The sequence below is a fragment of the Crocodylus siamensis genome, chromosome 1, assembly GCF_052110815.1.
Source record: "Crocodylus siamensis isolate JL-2025a chromosome 1, ASM5211081v1, whole genome shotgun sequence".
Lineage (NCBI taxonomy): Eukaryota > Metazoa > Chordata > Crocodylia > Crocodylidae > Crocodylus > Crocodylus siamensis.
The window spans coordinates 350,424,546-350,441,316 of record NC_143395.1 but is presented as its reverse complement, the minus strand read 5'-3'; positions in this window follow the sequence as shown (position 1 = coordinate 350,441,316).

Genomic DNA, 16,771 nt, shown 5'->3' with positions numbered 1-16,771 from the left:
AGTGGGGAAGGCTGAGACACTTTGGTGTGGTCCCAGTGTTAGGGCCACCAATCAGCCAACTGGCAGTGCAAGGCCTGAGAGTACACTGGGACTTGCTCTGGTGAGGTCCCAGTGATGAGATCACCAGTCAGCTGAATCACCAGTGATTCCATCCCCAGAACCACGCCACAGTGTCTGCCACACTTGCTCTAGTGAGGTCCTAGAGCTGAGACTGCTAAGCAGACAATGGATGTATTTCTGCAAGGGGGAACATGTCACCCATTTTCCATCGAGATCAAGAGGTGAGACAATGGGCAATGTGTGTTTCATCCAATGAAGTGATGGACCAGCTGGGTGAGGACATATCCCAACATAACTGATCCATTCATTTGATGATGTCTATTTCTAGATTTAAGCACATTTGTTCACAGGCAATATTACAGTATGAGTATAAAAACTGACCTTATCCCAGTCACTGGTTCTGTAATATTTCCCCAACTTTTAAACAGCAACAAACAATTTGTTCATATGATAATATATTTTTATAACCTGCCTACTGATTTTATAGTACTATAAGGCCTAGTGAAATTACTTCATTCCATTCCTGAATACATGAGAAAATTGTAAACAGGGTTACTAGAAAGCTGAAAACCTGGCTATTTAAAAGTAAAGAAAAATGATTGAATCTTCACTTCAAAGTAAAGGTACAGGATAAAAAAGAGCAAAAACAGTGTAAGTCATTTCCTGTACATAAACATATTGGACATAAGTCAGAAGAAATGACAGTAGAAGAGTAAAAGAGGCTCTTTAGGCTAGTTGTCATTAATTCTACTTATATTTTTATTGAAACAATAATGTGGAAATGGAAAAGATATATTCAAGAGCAATCAGAATAATACAGGGCACTTGAGTAAGTTTAAATTAAAAAATGTTGCAGAAGGTCCATGCATTAAGGACTTATTCCTGCAATAAATTTATGCATGCAAGTGACTTTCTTAATGTGAATAGATCTATTTAAGCCTATCAGGCTACTCTCATGAATGAAATTATTCAAAGCCTTAAGAGTATGGAGGATTATTAGTATTTTTGCAAATAGGAAAACTATGTTGATTAATCCACTAAAAATCAAATTAAGAGCCAGGGTGGATTAAGACAAAACAGGCTCTGAATGATGACTCATATCTTTGATAATGGCCTGGTCATTTTTCATAAACTTTTTGTCTGTCCTAAATCCTTGACCTTTCCCCCCTCAGCCTCCATTATATACTAAATTTAAACTTCACTAACAGACTTTTCTTCCCACCACATGTATCCCCTTCTTAATCTTGCCAACCCAAATGCTTTTCTTCCCAAATTGTCTTGAGCCTGATCCTCATTTATACTAAAGGCACCTTGGATCTATCAATTATATTCACAATTGTGTTATGGTTCCTTTGCATTGCCTTGGAAATATACATAAAAGAGAATCAGATCCTTGCTATTGAGTCAAGTCACTGTGGAGTAACAGGTTCGCTTTATTTAGCACTGAACAGGAAAACTAAAATAGGTTTTATATGCACCTGTATGTCATAGTCAAGCATCATTGAAAGCCCAAGGGCCAGATCCTATTTCACCTATTAGACACCTAAGTGGACTAAGGCACTGAAGTATGATCTTATTGCATTCTTCTTGAGCTCCTAAAAAGTAGTTAAAGCAAAAGTTATTTCTGTTTTCTAACTTTTCTGACTTGGTCTTAAGGCTAAAATTCCGTTCTTTGGACAGATGTGGTATCTTTTATTAGATCAACTAAATAGTTGGATAAAAATGCTCTTTGCAAGCTTTCAGGCACAAAAACTGTTCTTCAAGCATAAGGAGAGTCTGTTCTTTCTTAGTGACCATTTTTAATAATTTACAAGGCATTTTTAGTATTTACACATCCAGAAGAATTCCATTACGGGACATGCATGGATGGCTATAAATGACTACATAGCTATGTAGACCAAGCAAACAAAATAACAGACATGATCCTAAGCACACAGCTTCTGAACCTGTAGCACTTTAAACACGTGAAAGTAGTGTCTACCAGACTATAACAGGGACCCCTAATTCCTGCTATTTAAGAGGGAGGGAGCCAGCACCACAGGGCTGCAGTTAGGCAACTATAAAAGGCTATCTGAAGAACAGCATGCAGCCAGGGAACCCCTCAAGGGGTTAAAGAGGAACAGGGGAGAAGGCAGTGGATGTGGCTTGGGACTTAAGGTGCAACACCTGAGAGCAGGCTGAGGGCTGAGCCATGTCACCAGAAACAGTGGGGCCACAGCCCATTACAAGCCTGGCTCCTGAGCCAGAGAACTTGGTCTGCACCTGTGGGCCTGAGATATAAGAGAGGGAAACTCAATCAGTTAGGTAGTTGAGCTGCAAAAGAGCCAGTAGCCAAAGGGTAGAAGACAACAGGGACCTAGGAAGACCTAGAAGGGGTTTATTTGTAGCTGGCATGCTGGGTGTGACTACAAGGAGTGGCTAAGAAGTCACAGGAGTTCCTCAGGGACATCTGGTTACAGGGCCCTTCTGGGGTCTAGGACCCGGTTGTGTGAGGCTAAATTCCAAACTGCTTAGAGTCTGGGGATAGCAGCCATGTAGAGGGCCAGGGGTTGGCACAAAGTGAGAGCAGCCTTGTCTTGTCCAGGGTCACTATGGGGCTGGGTTAAAACCACAATAGGGCTGAAGGGCCAAGGGACTGAGATAGGACTAAGGATCCTTGAGGCTGAGACACAGAGAGGGCTGAGACCAAGGAAGCTGGATCATAACAAATGGGCCAGGACTGGATGTGTACAGCTAGAACAATGGAGAGCTAAAGCCAAGAAGGCTGAGGCCCTTGCAGAGGCAAAAAATAGTGAAAAAATAATATCTGCAGGGCATGTGTGTTACTGTAGGGGAGGATAGAGGCCACAGATTTAGCTTTTAAAGTAATTAGGGCCAGTGGGGTCAGAAGGCCCAAGGCTGAGAGAGCATGGGTAGTCGGGTCAGAAACCCAAAAGCTTAGAGACTGTGTGCAGTGGGTCAGACCCTAAATTAGGCGGGGCAAGTTGAGCCCAGGAGAAGAACTGAGTACAGAGAGAGAACGCCCAGAACTCACCAGCCTCTGAGGGCAACCTCTCCTTGTTATTTTTAACATCAAGGCATGGCAGGTGTAACAGGGAGATAGGCTCCAAACCTGTTAAAGAGGTTTTACAGTACTTACCCACCGGGAGTCTGGGAGACAGTGCACAGGGAAATGGTGTTATCAGCAGGCATCTTTCAGTCTGTAAAACCCGAAACCTATAAAGATAAAAAAAGAAAATGAGCTGGAAATGAGTGGAGGGTGGGAAACAGCTGAAAACTGCCACCAGCAAGATTAATTTCCCAGGAAGGGGATGGAGAGAAAAGAAGCAGCCAGGCATGGTTGCTTTTTCAGAGTTTGCTTCTGTGGAAGCACCGAACTTTACTGGAATACTGAGAGTAGCTGAGATGCCATTCAGGCGAGAGCGGGAAAACTTTTCTGCAAGAGGTGGGTGAATCCTATTCTCAAATAGAAGGAAGCGTATGACCCAAATATAAAAGATTGAAAGCTGGGAGGAATGTATTGAGGATTTGTCCTTGAAATGGATTATATAGCAGTCAGTATATTTATCAGAGTGACTTTAAAAACAACCTATTAGGTTCTAAGTGAACCCATCACAGTGGGAGCCTAAAGAAGATGATAGATTACTAGCTGATAAGGAGTAAACCAGCTGACTAGGCCTAGATATGGTGAAAGGTGGGGCAAAGCCCTACTACAATAATTCCAAATATAAACTAACTACCTTGAAATATATGCCAGCAACCTTTTTATTGTTACAATTTCTATATATATTCTCTCATCAAGGCATGGCAGACAAGTCTTCAAAGGAGGTCCAGCAGCATATTTACCAGGTCACCTAAAAGCTTGAGGAACCCTGTGAATACATGTCACAGCAGGCAAAGAAGTAGGGTGAGAGCATGAGAAGCTGGAGTGGGTGAGCTGGACCAAATTAAGGTGATCATTAGGGATCATCATGGCTGCCACTAAAGCACGTCCTATCATACAAACTTAGATTAAAGAACAGAAGAGTAGTGTATATGTGCTTCCACCCCCATAGCTAGAAAAGGGCACTTCCTCAGGAGATGTAGTTCCTAAGTTCTAGCCCTCCAAAGTACTTTCTCAGACCAGCATACCAACCTTTAGAGCACAGGTCTGCCATTGCTTAGGCCTGTCCCCAATGCTACTTTTAAATCTGTACCACTAACATAGCTATTGGGAAAAAATGAATGGATGAAACTACAGGGGGGAGCTTCTACATAACTGAGGACAAGAGCCCAGACCAGAATGCCCCATGTTTCCTAGCTTTACAGAAAAGTGCCCTGGCTACTCAGTTATTTAGGGGTAAAAGATAGATTTCTCTCTGTTTCATTTTTTTGCCCAGTCTTGCACATAGGGGTACACATCTAGTCATAATTCCTCTGGGTGTGTAAGTACCAAAAATACCTTGTACACGGCCATGAAAAATAGAATATGGCAGGTAAATGACCAAGTCTGAACACTTGGATGACCAGAAAAGGAGCATAATGCTACCCCAGGTACTTTATATGTGAAAAAGAGTCTGCTCCAGGAATCTGGAGATCACACTGATCAACATTCTGTAACATCAGTTTCTGTATAATATAACAACTGGTCCCAAACTGGTTCTTGCCAGTAATTCTGAAAGGTACAGCTCCCCTCATTTTCCTTCCCAAGCCAACCATCATTATTACAATTACTCTACATAAATGTAGCATAGAATTCAGTGACATGTATTAATTATGGTTCCTGGTAATTTCTGAAATGTGATTTGTTGTTGCATTGACTTAGAGGTTTTGAGGAGACAGCCTTAAAACTGTTATCAGCAGAAAGCCTGATTTTCTCTGATTGAAAAAAAAATCCCCAGTTTTTAGATTTAAAAAACCCAAGCAAAAATCCACATTTTTTTCAGTGATCAAAATCAAACACTACTGTACATATGTATAGTGGTATTTCATTTGATCATGGAAAAATTGTGGATTTTGGGTTAGTTTTTAAATCCAAAACTTGGGGACTATTTTTTAGCAGAGAAAACCAGGATCCCTGGTTATCAGGAAGGACTGGTCCATCAGTTCTGGTTGTGCCATTTCAAACTTCTGCTTGTTTTCTTACAAGCAGCCATCTCAAGGTGCTCTGTTATTGCCTGCCTGAGATCTTACAAGCCCGAATGAAGACTCAAGCCCCTAATTTTCCTAAGGTGTGGGAACTGAAGAAAGTGTCACCAGTCTTCTGTGATACAGATATGTTAAGATGGGGTGACAACTTTATATGACCTCAGTGGTACCATTGTTTGCAACCACCATTTCCCACTGGAGATTCACAACATTTTTATCATGCAGTGGGTTCAGCTTTAAGGACCTCAGTTTATGGGAGTTTTGTTCTGTCAAAGTGTTTTCATATAAATATGTATATGGAGAGAAGGGCTGAGCTGTGTTCATGTGGTTCTCATATGCTGTAGATGTTCAATGTTTACTAAGTGTAAACAGTCATATTTTCAATTTTTAATTACATTCATATTTTCACTGAACAAAGTAAGCAGTCCTCATATTTCATTGGTGCTATGATGTGATTTAACAGCAGAAAAAATACTGTTAAATTTAATCAAACTTTGTGTGCTTTATTACTAAAAACTCTTATTTTGGCACAGTTTTCTACCATTCTGCTGTACTGGGGTCAATGGGCATGAGTGGTTACATGTTTAAATTTATATTCCACAGCTGCTAAGATTCATGCTGCTAAAATTCACAATCAATAAACTTGGGTCTGTAAGCCAGATACTCTATGTATAACAAAAATGCATTTGATGGACATTCTTGCCTTTTTTTATGTAGTAAGGCTATCTCAGGAAAGTGAAAAGAATAGTGTAGGAAAAGTACATAGTTTGGATGTTTATTTCAATCAATGTGATAAAATATATAACTAATTGATTTCAGGAGGACACTCACGTGGGGTCTTTTGCTTGATGTGGTTGTATTTTGTGCATTTTTGATGAAAACTATTTTTTTCCTTGGTGTAACTGCTTCTTTGAAGACAATATAAAACTCTTGGTCCATCTCAAACTCTCTGCCCTCCCCCTCCTCAGTCCCTAAATTATCTTTGTGTATAAACTGTCAGCACTTTTTCCTGCCCTATAATACCAGGAAAATCACTATCCATGTGACTTTAAACAAAACCTTATCTAGTATGAAAACTTCCCTTTAAATTGATAATAGAGGGTGGGAGTTTATCATCCTGACCATGTATCAAGTGTAGAAGATGACACTGGCAGATCCGTCTCCTGTAGGTAATGGAAATAATTTCATGTTACACTTTATTGTTTTTGTTATTATTATTATTATTAGAGGCTAGTGTGTGTGTATAAGTAATAGGTTCCATCTCTTTCAATTTTTCCCAACAAAGGTTTAAGGCATCTGTTTGCTTGGCTCTTCTTGCTCCATTATTCCTATAGCAATAGGTCTTTCAAACTTCTTTTTAAGCCTCTGCCTCAAAATGAAAATAATTTTATAGGGGTATGAATTATAGGATAACTGGTCTTAGGGTGCTTTATTCTTGACTCTATTGAAGTCTGACAGTCTTTCCTATCTTTAAACTTTTTCCTCAATTGCAATCCCATCTTTCAAAGACTGCAATCTCTAAATGAGACTAAAAGCTTTCATGTTTTTATTCTAATAATGCATATTTTTCCACTTGGTGATGTTTCAGATATTTTTTTCCCAGATTCTTATCTCCACAACCTCTCTGGTTGGAGAAATCACCATCTTTAGAAGTTTTTAAGGCCAGTTTAGACTAGTGATTTTAGACCTGGGGTTTTGAGATAGGTCATCTGCAAAGAGATTGGGGGTAATGATGCAGTGAGCCAGGTCACCTGTTTCTGTGACAGGCTTCAGGATAGGTGTAAGGGTTTAGCAGCAATGATATAAAAGAAAGTTTGAACACATCTAGCTTAGACAAACACTTGGCTGGAATGGTCTAGTCAGTCATGATCCTGTCGTGAGTAGAAGGTTGGATTAGATGACTTCCTGGACTCCCTTCCAGCACTACTTTTCTCTGATTCTGTGAGATAGCAAGAATTACTTCTTACCATAACCATCAAGTTTCACCTATTCACTGCCCATGGATTATCTTTTAGCTTTAATATAACTATTTTAGGCATCACAGCTGTTTAGAAATCACTCAGAACCAGGGTGATTCCAGGGTAAATCCAGCTTTGGGGTTGGGGAAGAAGCAGGAACAATAACTTAGTTTTTCCACCTGAAATTTGTAAGAGATGTTTAAAGGTATACACAAAACAGGGGATAATTCATGTCTACTGCTACAGAAGCTGCAAGTCACTTACTGAACAGGTGTTATGTGACAGGATCCATGTGGTACAAAATAATGATTCTGAAGCTGGGCTTCTTTTTAAAAAAAATAAATCTGGCTTTGACTTTCTTTTTCTGTTCAGAAAACTCTGAAAATGAGATATTTGTATAAAGTATGGCTTTTCTTCCTATCTCCCCCCGCCTTCTGCTTGATTTCTGACTAACATAGCTAACTACCTCTCTTCTTCCTATGTCTCCATAATGCCTATAATATATGGTACAATAGCTTCCTATATAATAGATTTGGAAGAGTGCAATTGTTTGTTTTATTGATGCAAGTGTTTGTACAGAAAAACAAAGATGACAACTTTGTTGTCAATGTGATTAACTATTTAACTGGTGATCACTTTGATACACATTTCTATCTAATTACTAAACCCAGCAATAGCAAAGTCTTAATTTTCAATGACAAAAACAAACAAACAAACAAGAGTTGTCTCCTGTCTACATATCAGACCTTTTGGCTTTTTCCTATATGCATGAACAATACTTAAAACCGTGACTCATCTAAAGCTAAAAAAATAAAATCAAATTATGCTGTACATTGGAAGATATATAAACAGGCATAACGATATCCTCAAATAATTGTGGCTACTAACATGCTTACATAGGCAGTTAATACTGCCATAGTTCCCGGTTATCTTATATAGCTCAGCTTTGCCAAATACATCACTAGCATTTAGATATATTAACCTGCAGAATTACATGGAGCTATAACTGAGATCAGCAAATAGAAGAGAGGATAGATGCATTTGCTAGGTTTCACTTTTCCACAGTTATGAGGTATTTTGAAAGGCTGCAAGAATATAAATAAAATAAATGTGTAAATAGGCAAGAACATTTTACTACATCTATAATTCATAGAAAAATATTAGTTTTTTACCCAATTTTACAAAATCAGTTTTAAAGGTGATGGGAAAGATTACAATGAGGCAAAGGTCCTAGACACTGAGCGCATCTACACTTTCATTATTGCACCCTAATTACTACACATTAAGTACCTGAATAACAGGTACTAACTCAATGAGCAGTAACCAGCACGACTGCACAGTAGTAACAGTGTGTGCCTTTTAACTGATGCTAATGGGAACTAGAATGATTCTACTATGCATTATTATATTAGCATGACTTTTGCCATGATGCACTAATGCATAATAGAATGAATTTGCTGTGCATTTAGGGTCTTATGTAGATGTGCCCACTATGTATCTCAGGATGAAAATTGTAATGAAATTAATAAAAAAAAAACTATACTTAAAAAAAAAAAGAAAGCAACCTATTTAGAAATTCTTAATAAAACAATAAATATTTTTTTACTAGTTAGATGTCCAGAAAAAAATACATTTTGAACTATGCACAATGTAAATATCTACGTTGAGGACTTTTAAAATGCGTTATTAATTCCAAAATTAACATGAACACTAAAATACAGTTTTAAATGTATTAAAATATCCAAACAAGAACACCCTGTAGTCAAAGGTTTTTTTTCTTGAATGTATTAGTGTGAACTATTTGTATAGTTTATGAAACATAGATCCTTCTCAAGATTGATATTCCTAACATATTTCACCATCTCCTTGTTTAATATCATTTCAAGTAATATAACTTCCATGCATCAGTTGAAAATTAATCAACCTGTAACTTGCACATTTGTCAACATTCAACACTCCTTTCAGTGAAGAGTAGACATAAAATCTGGAATTCAGAGTTACAAATAATGTAAACTCAGAGCAAAAATACGCTTATCAGAAAAAAAGTATTTTAAAGGTCATCTCTTTGAATAAAAACCTACTGTAACCATTTCACTCTTAATAATATAGCATGAAAAGAACCACCTGAAAACATTCAAAAGAAACAAACAGAAAAAACTAAAAGCCACACTGTTCCATTCCCAGGGATAGTAACTTTCATTAACAGTTACCAAAGATAGCAAAATAATCAAACTTGAAAGTATCTTAGTAGACTCTCTAGGACTAGAAAAGTTGATACTAAAAGGAACATTTTATGGGTGAAACTTTGAGTCACAAATATAGAGTTCCTTTCCTGCTTCCTTTCTTGATTCAATGATGGATTTTCTGTATGACTTTGGGTACCTTGTTTAGAGGACTTAAGCTCCTGGGAAAATGAGGCCTCAGAATGTTTCTTACTTTAAAGACTCTGAGGGCTTATAGATGTGGAAAAAAAAACCCCTAGAACAGTGCTTTAGTTTTAGGTTTATGCGCCCCCACTCTCAGTGCTGCACATGCCCAGAAGAGGAATTGAGTCAGTCTGACCTGGCTTGCCCAGCATCTGTATTGCTCACATGTTTCAGCAGGGCTTTTTGGTGCTTTTATCTAATAGCTGATTCATAAAGCACCAAAAAACCATGCTGAAATGCATGAGCTATATAGACTCTGGGGGAGCAGGGTCAAACTGACAACAGTTTCTCTTCTGGTAAAGTGCTGGGAGCTTTTTTCCACATCTGTCATCACCCTTCATGTTTTATTTTTAAAATGAGAATATTTTAGCTCAGGAATGGTTACCACCTAAATAATATACTGTTGCTAAATTTCTTAGTGATCCTAAGATAGAAGGTGATTTGGACACATGAATGCAGCCTCTTTCTTTAAAACTGCGCTAGCAGTAACACTTGCACAACCTCTTCCTTTCAGTATGAATTCCCGATTGCCTAACTCCCTCCATTTACCATATGGAGGGCCTAGATATCTCACTATTAGCCATTCCGGTGCCTGAACAAAACATATAAGAGAATAATTTAGATCTGTCCCCTATTATACAGTCTCAGAAAGAAATGCTATCTACCACTAACTTACCCTTATTTATGTTAGTTCAACTGTTTTAATTTTTACATTGTTTCCTTGTCTCCCTTCCATCTTTATGGCTAGGTACAGACATTATACCTTTCACACTTTAAGTGCACAAAAAGTACTCTAAATCTATAACTGAACAGACATTCAAGGCTTTTAGAGCACTTTCAAAATGGTATTTTAAGCTCTAAGTTAACCCTCAATGGTTCTAGACTAAAGTGAAATGAAACACCGTCAAAATGAAATCATTAAAACAAAATGCCACTAATATACAGATATATAGTGGTGTTTCATTGTCATCACGGGAAAATGTGGATTTGGGGTTACTTTTTTTATATCCAAATATTGGGGATTTTTTTTTTTTAATCAGAGAAAACCAGGATCCCTGGTGATACAGCACTTCTGCCAGGGGCTTTTTGAACATCTGTACTTAGCCTCTGTCTATATCCATGTTATCTCTTCCCTTACTATTAAGTTGTAATTATTTGGGTCAGGGACTATCTTTTGTTCTGTGTGTTATATACTGACTCAGACTGGCCCTTGGCATGACAAGGCTAATAGGCATTATAAAGGCAATTATTACATATCATTTAATCAGTTTTCTATTGTTAAATATTAATTTTATCATTAACAATAACAGGAACAATACTACTGAAGAGCACAATTAACTCCTTATCTTTGCAAGTACAGTTATGAACAGGATTCTGAAGGAACAGATCTATTTATAGTTTCATATGTTCAGTTTTCATGGCACTCCAGAGTGTTAGTTGGTTTGTTTGGGGGGGGTGTTAATCCAAAATCTAAATCCTGACATATACATACATATATATCTAAATATTTAAACAGATGCACAAGAGAACTTCAAAAGAAAATCATTTCCTTCCAGCCTTACACCATAGCTGCATGTTCTTATTTCATAATATGTAGCATTGTCAGAGGGCAGGCTGCCTTCTAAGCAGGGTCACCTGGCCCTAGAGCAACACCGGCTGCAAGCACCAAGTTGACTGGCTGCACAGACACCGGGACTGAATATATAATTTCAGGCCCTTCTTTTGGGTTCTGTCTGCTTAATGCATCACATCATGTAGCAGCTCAACCCTGCTCCATTCCTGCTCCTACTTTTCTCCAGCCCTGGACCCTAATACTTTGCCCCTGTCTATCCTGTGCATCTGGACTCCTTGGCTTCTGACCTTCAGCCTGACCTGGACCTCAAACATGAATATGATCTGAACCAGAAATGTAACTCTGACTTCCTGGTTTTGACTACTGTCTTGACTGCCAGACTCTGCAGATTCAAGTCCTGGCTAACCCCACACTCCACAAGTTTGCTTATGCCTCATCCTTACAGGTGTGTTGTCAGCAGAGTTGTTCAAAAATGATTCCCATCTAAATATTTTAAGTGTTTTTACTCTTTCACTTCTTCTGTGCTCTGAAATTTATTTCTTATTGTTGTTGCTTTAAAGATCTTGGATCCTTTTGATAAAAAGTGTTATAGAAGTGTCAAGTACATATCTAATTCCACAGCTCCTATTAAAGGAAATAGTTCAGTTTGTCTCACATGTCTAATGAGTTCAGCATAAGACCCTAATTAGCAGTTTAAGAAAATATAGGCATTTTGTGATTTTCAATAATGTACTTTCTTTTTTCAGTTTCAGATATGGAAACTTTCCTATGTAATATTCAGAATTGGCTTAAAAGTATGGACATAAGCAAATTATAGACTTAAAATGCTTTGCTGAATTTGCTTTAAAGTGAGAAAACCATCAGGATGCCATGTTGCATTACCAACCGTTTCACTGGAACAAACCCACACTTTTTAGATGTGATTGAAAATGAAATATTACAATATTGAACTACCGGCAGCCTTAGATACAACACAGTGTAATAACCACTGCCAAAAATAGGATAACCAGTTAATCATTTCAAATAAGGTCTATAAAACAAAATTACAGGCATTGCATAGTAGATAATTTGCACCCACAGTAAGCATGTACCCTTCCAAGAAAGTTACACAAATAAATCAGAATACTAATATTCCACTTCAAGGCTTCCATGCCCCCTCTGTACCTCTCTTCCAGAGAAGCACTAAAATTTATGATTAATTTGGATGAAAGTAAGTCACTCCACATTTTCAGGCAATAAATATGTTTTTTGTATTTGTGCCTGTATCTCCAGCACTGCTGAAAAGGCACTCTGTCTCAGAACATACATGGGTAGTGGACAGTTCAGATAATAAAAAGAATCCTCTGCTAGCAGTGACAAAATCTTTGATTTGTATTGCCAGTTAGGGAAGAGTTCATCTCTAATTCTGAGAGGTCGTATCATAAGAAAGCCTTATATCACACTAGACAAAGTCAGTGATGCACCATTAGTAAATGCTGGGTCAGCAAGCAAACTATATAACCCCCATTTTTCAAAAGCAACTACTGAATTTTTGTGCCTAGCTTGATCTACCTTAAAGAAGCTTTAGCTGCAAAAATATTGAACATTCAGCTCCTATGAAGCTAATCTGTTTTAGGCCTGTAAACTGGGCACCCCCAAATGTGGTATCTTCAAATGCTACTGAAAATGTAGAGATACATTTGTGTGACATTCAACACATTTGCTTCATATGCACTTTACTTTATTAGCCTGAAACACACTATATCTCCAGTAATGCACAGAGAGGAAGGTGACTCCTATAATGCAGCTTGATTCGAGAAAAAAACTGTATAGTATTACAATGTAGGGGCCCATCCCCTAGGGAGCCCATCCCATGAATGAAAGCAGATATGCAAATTACAATATGAATATAGAAATGCATTTTAATGCTTGGCTGGACTGATTTAAAATGAAATAGTTCTGGTCAGATCAAAAACAATGATGGTTCTGATGCAGGTCAAACTTACTGGACAGGAATTCTATAATTCTGGCAAAATTCTATGTTTTTCAAAACAAAATTTCTGTTATGTAGAAACATCACCTTCCATTGGAAACTCATTCTGACAGAAATCTTTATTTCATCTCTATTTAAAATATTTTATGTTTATTGAAAAAGAAATCTTGCAATCTTTATGCCTGTGTCTACTTTGGTTTTTAACTACCAGATTTCAGAGGGGGAAAATTTTAAGAATATACACAATTGTGCAAAGCACTGGTGATGAAGAAAAACATTCAGTTGACTTAGGCGCTCAGTTAAATGCTTTCGAAAATGGGAGTTGGTCCCCTAAACTGTGTAGACACTTGATATTTTTAACTGATTTCCACTGATTATCTTGAATAGGACTTGTGTACTTGGGTCCTTCTGGAAATTGCAGCATCAGTACACAAACCAAAAAAATATATAATAAAATTTAAAAAGAAATACACTTTAGATAAAGGAGCTTAAAGGAAAAAAAAGGCTTTCAAGAGAGTCTTGATCAAAGGTGATGATTTACAGTGATTTGATAAAATAATACCATTTACATCGACCCTTGGGAAATCATTCTGCAGGCCTCTAACCATAACATTTTTCTGTTTGTAAGCATTTTTCCCCACAACCCTGAAGAATAATGTTTTCAAATTTTGTTTTCAAATAAAAATGGACATTTTTTTTACTAAAAATGTACTCTAAAAATTCTTTTCTGTGTGTGTTTTTTTCTTCCTTTGCACATCAAGAATTCCTTTGCCTGTTCCTTCCCTTTTGTGTCGATCTTTCTTTTTCCAAACCCAGAAAGAGAGCATCTCCCTCACTTACTTACGGAATAACCTCTTTCTTACATGAGGATAACTTATGGCAGTTTATTTAAAATTCATCTTTGCCTCCTTGATTTTTAACTCTCAAGCCAGCAGGTGAATTTGTCATGAGCTTCTTGAAGCTTTGCGGGAGGATGGCCGGGAAAGGGGACAAAAACACACAAAAAAAGCCCCAACATATACGACAGACAACTTATTGTAGTGTCAATAAGAAATGATCCTATTTCCTTGTGACAGAATGAGCTTTTAGTGATAATGACATTTTCAGCTGAAGACAAAACCTTTTTTAATTCTTTTCAAAAGGGAAGAGGCAGAAATGATTTTCTATTCCAAGATGTGTTTTATAGCTTGACTTATTTTTAAGGACTAACTCTTAGTTCAGGGCCATGCTATTGTATGTTTGGGGGGCTTACTGCTGGGCTCTTTGGAAAACTGAAATATTCTGAGGAGCTGGATTTCTTTAAATTATTCATTGAACGCTTCCATTATAGTTACTATCCTTCAGCTTGCAGCTTGAGAGGTAAAGCAGAGAGCAGCAGCAGCTATGGGAAGTGAACAGACAAACTTTAGAAAATTGTGTTATTGGAGGAGATGATGCCATATAAAAGTCCCTAAAAATAATATGTATCAATTTTAATTTCTTCAGTTGCCCTCATAATTAGTAGATGTAAATAAATCATGATGTTATCACATTTAGAAATTCAGGCACCACACCAAACCTAATTTCTCCTTTTTTCCTTTCTTCTTTCCCTACTGCCTTCAGAGTGTTAATTCATCATTCTCATGAAGGCAGCTGTCTGCAGTGTTAGTTGAGGATTTCCAAAATGCCTTAAGGTATGATGTCAGCTCCAGATACCTGATTCAACTTTATAATATCACATGATTTACCGAAGGAGTGAGAAACTCTACTTTTTTTTTTAACTACTAAGTTAATTCTTTTTTTCTTCCTTTCTTCTCATTTATATACAAAATCTGAAACTTTGGAGTCTTCATTCTCATTGGCAATACATGTGAAATTACTTTCAGGGTTGAGCAATGGGAGTAAATAATTGAAAGCTGTCAGATAAACACTACAAATGTTTCCACTCCCATGAGGATTTTGATGATACAGCTAAACAAACCCAAAACATCTTTGTACATTACTTATGTAATGAATTACTATGACGTGGCTTTGGGAACAAATTCTACTGAAGGATTTGCTGTGATAGGATTACCAACAGACAGTACAGAGATCTGCATTTCATGTAAAAACCAGTCACAAGAAAAGCCCTTGCATTCAGGGAAACAGGAACTACCCATGGCCAAGTGTAGAGGAAATGAGAGGTTTGTGTTCATGATACTTTAAAGCAGGCTAAATGCTTTTGCACCACTTTAATGGTGTTGGTGTTTGTGTACCTCCGCAGCATATTGTGCATTAATTCCAGCCACTATAGGAAATTCAGTGGCGTAATGCACCTTAAATGATTTGGGCACAGCAAACTAAAACTCCTCCTAGGCTCCGTGCAGCTCCATGACTCTGCAGGAAGCCCTGCAGGCAGCCTGGCAGCAGCCCAGGAAAGCAGGCTTCACCCAAGAAAAGCAGTGAGCCTGAATTTGTTTTGCCCCCCGGAGCCTGTCTGCTTTCTTGTCTGAGCTGCACAGGGGTCCAGTGCTTCCCTCTGCGGCTTCAGTACCCCCCAGGACTGCGAGAGCTGGATTTCTGAGGGCAGGTGCTGCCTGAGGTGGGAGGAGCACTGCTGCCACAGAGGGAAGCACCAGCCCCCCTGCAGCCCAGGGACCACTCTACCCACTGGCAGCTCACCTTCCCCTCCCCGCCAGAAAGGCATGGGGGATTAATCATCCCTAAATTGAAAAAAACACCGTTTCAATTTAGGGCTAAATTTAGCAGCGTGGCATGCATGACATGGGTTTAATCAGCCCTAAATTGGTTTAATCAGCCCTAAATTGAAGCAGTGTTTTTCATGCAACTAGTTTCGGTGTCTGCTCTCATGGGGCCTGTGTTGATGAAAAGGGGGCCCTAGTTGCATGAAGGAGGATGGCAAATAATAGGGTCCACACTTCCAATAGGCCACTTCCAAGCTACCAGTGGCATGCATTTGCAGCAGCACATATAGTACCAGCCCAAATTTGTGCCACTACTTTCTGCCACGGTGCATGCCCTTGCCCCTGCACTTTATTGCAGGACACATCCTTTGGGCAAACCGCCCATGCCCAGCTCCTGGCATACTGTTGTGACCAGGTTCCACGTGCTGTGGGTGCAGGGCTGGCTGGGGACAGGGTGCCTCAACACTGAGGCATCCTGCAGCCCAGCCAGCTGAGGAGTGACTGATGGAGACAGGGGAGCAGGAAGCCCAGGGATGACTGTTCTCCCATCTCCATGCACTGTGGAGCCCCGACACTGAAGCACCCTGTGCCCCAGCCAGCCAGAGAGAGGCATGTGGAGATGGTGGAACAGACAGCCTTATGCCTCAGCACGGGGGCTCTACAGTGCACAGAGGTGGGGGAGCAGGCAGCCCTGGGCTTCCTGATCCCCCATCTCCACATGCCACTCTTTAGCTGACTAGGGCACAGGGTGCCTCAGCATGGGAACTGGCCTGTGCCCCAGCCAGCCCTTCCCACGCACATGAAGCCCAGCCAGGAGACAGGAGGAGCTAGGCATGGGCAGTTTGCCCAAAGTGTGACAATTTGTCTCTCAACAAAGTGTATATGCAAGGGTGTGCACTGAGGCACAAAGTAGCAGCACAGATTTGTGCTGGCATTATTTGTGCTGCTGCAAGCGCGTGCCCCTGCTCATCTGGATGTGGCCATAGAGTCCA